General features: G+C 41.5%; 1 long non-coding RNA gene across 1 annotated transcript; it reads left to right on the top strand.

The window, feature by feature from the left end:
- Nucleotides 1-530: 530 nt before the first annotated feature.
- Nucleotides 531-2409, top strand: LOC137414112 (uncharacterized). Its single transcript, XR_010981822.2, has 3 exons — nucleotides 531-808; nucleotides 1750-1972; nucleotides 2313-2409. It is a non-coding gene; the product is annotated as an uncharacterized LOC137414112 (long non-coding RNA).
- Nucleotides 2410-2690: the final 281 nt, after the last annotated feature.

Genomic DNA, 2690 nt, shown 5'->3' with positions numbered 1-2690 from the left:
TGGTCAAAGGCCCAGTCAGATGGTGCTCCATTTTGTGCAGTTCAGCAGGGACAGTGAAATGCATCAGTCCCAAGCGCTCACATGTGGAGCCTGACAACAGGGGTTTCTGACTGACCTCCACAATTTCAAACTCAAGCTTGTGTGTTCGTCCACGTATTACACACTTTGTCTTGAAAAGTCCCAGTGACTTCAACAACTCGCCAGAATACAACTTCAGTCTCGTGTTACTTGGTAAGAGTCGCGCTTTCGGTGCGAGATCCATCTTGTCTTTATGGCTCATTACGTTGCACGTTGCCCCAGAGTCAAGCTGGCATTGCTGTAACTTGTTATGCAGTTGTAGTGTGATGAACCATTTTTTCCCTCTGGACCTCAAAGCACCGATGCACTCGCTTGTGTAAATGAAATTGCCACTGTTATCTTCCTCTTCAGATTCAATATTTTCCACCTTGTGCAGCTGCCCTGCTGCGGGCCTTCTCGTGCTCTTAAAGCATACTTTGGCAAAGTGATTAGCCGTGCCTAGAGTCCCTGTATAAAGAGAGTTGCGCCATGCGCTGACCCGAGATTTCTGGTCACGTGATTTTGTGGCGCCATTTTGTGTCTAACTTCACCGTGCGTGAACGTCAGCTTGGTACGGGAATGTTGTTTATTGCCAAACAAAATGACTGGTTGTTCTGCTTTTGGTTGTTCAAACCAATCTGGGAAATATAAGATGTATAGATTTCCAAGTGATAAAGTCAGAAGACAAATTTGGGAAGCGAAAGTCAGACGAAAGAGCTGGAAAGCGATCGACTCCTCGAGACTCTGCCAGGTAGGCCCACGCCGCTTGATGATTGATGTTCAAAAGCAATTCTATCTGCTCGGTATTTTTTTGGTTGTCTGTCCGTTGAAAACCCTTTTAAAGGGAAGTGATTTGTGTTTGTTTATAATCTTCAAGGAGCTGACCAAAAATGCATTTCCATGGGAAGAACCCTGCTCAATTTTTTTCGGGTAGTCCTAGCGGACCGCATATTGTCATTGATTGATGAAATGTCCCGTTACAGTGACATTGCCTGGTCTGCGGTTGGGTAGTCTGCGGGCAATGTCACTGTACTTTTTCAGAGGGAATTAATTTTGATTTTATAGGGGTGGGAAACCCATGGTCCGTTTTGTTTTCAGTTGTCTGTCCGTCCATTCAAAACTTATTCCGAGGCAAGTTATTTTTTTGGTTTAAAATCTTTAGCCTAATCGGCAATCATAAAAGCAATTTTAGGGGGGGGCCTGCTCAATTTTTTTGCGGGTTGTGCAGCCATCCATACGTCCAAAATTTGACGAGTTATTGTTTGCTTTGTACAGTGCTCATGCGTCTTGTGGCATATTTGCTCAAATATTTCCCACCCCGGGATTTATGGCCAAATTGTAGTGATGGAAGATTTTGCACATTGGACAATCCCTATATATTTAACCTGGTGACAGCTATCGTTCCCAAAACATACAATATTTCTAGGTGATTAATGCAGTAAAACAGGTGTATTTGTGTACCCACATTTAAAACTGGCTCAACTTTCAAAAGCTGTTATCCCTGTTTGATATCAATATACATGTGGTCGATAGAGCTAGCGATTTGTCTGGCCATCTTCCGGAAGATTGTCCATGTGATTTTCTGTTGTGGAAGTACTAGTACATGACAGCTCATTAAAATTAAACTGTGTTGTGTTAGAATAAAAATTTCAATAAATAAATACATCAAGGACACTCATTGTATGATTGCAGGAACATTTCGATGTGAATCAGTTTGAGAGGGGGCGAGCTGATGACAAAAAGAGGTTGAAGTGCTCTGCAGTTCCAACAATATTTAGCTACCGGAAACCCGTGAAGCTGCGCAACTCCCCCAAGAAGCGTGGACCGTCCAGAACTGAGAGACTACATCTACCAAACTTGTCCGACCACACCTACTCCACTCATGAACGTATTGACTCCTCAAATGAATCTCAATGTAAGAATTGTTTTATTTATTACAAAATCATGGCAGGACATGTTCAATCAATGACATATTTTAAACGATTACAAAATGACAGGCATGTGCTTGTCTATATTTGTATAGCTCTTTGAACTATAATTGTACGTTCAGATTATGATGACTATCTTCCTGTTGCCATTTTCTTTTTACATTATTCTAAATATTTTGCAAAATTAAATTGTAAAAAAATTGTGTTATATTTAACGTTAAGTATAAAATTATCTTTCCCGATTACAACATTTATCTACAGAATACTGAGCAATTGTACATACCAATTTTCCAGTTGGCCATTAATTGTATATGTGCTCTTTTGTAGCTGAGAGTGAACCTATGGACACTGATACACAAGAGGGCCAAGATACTAGTGATTCTATTGAAGAACGGCTGCTGAGATTGGAGGAGAAAAATAAAAACCTGAACGATCAATTGAGGAAGACAAAAAGAACAGCAAGATCAATATGCAAAGCAAAGTTGAAACAGGAAGCTCGAATATCCAAATTATTCGCACGGGATCAACTGGAGGCACTCTCTAGAGGATCATTGCGAGGGAAGGAATGGAGCTCCGTGACAATCAAGAAGGCCCTTCAGTTGCGATTCTCCTGTGGTGCATCTGGGTACAACATGCTGATAAAGCAGCACTATCCTTTGCCTGCTAACCGGACTCTACAACGAAGAATGAGTCATGTGCCTTTCC

This window comes from Myxine glutinosa, chromosome 6 (genome assembly GCF_964187855.1).
Source record: "Myxine glutinosa chromosome 6, kmMyxGlut1.1, whole genome shotgun sequence".
NCBI lineage: Eukaryota > Metazoa > Chordata > Myxini > Myxiniformes > Myxinidae > Myxine > Myxine glutinosa.
This window is presented reverse-complemented; position numbering and strand designations above follow the sequence as displayed.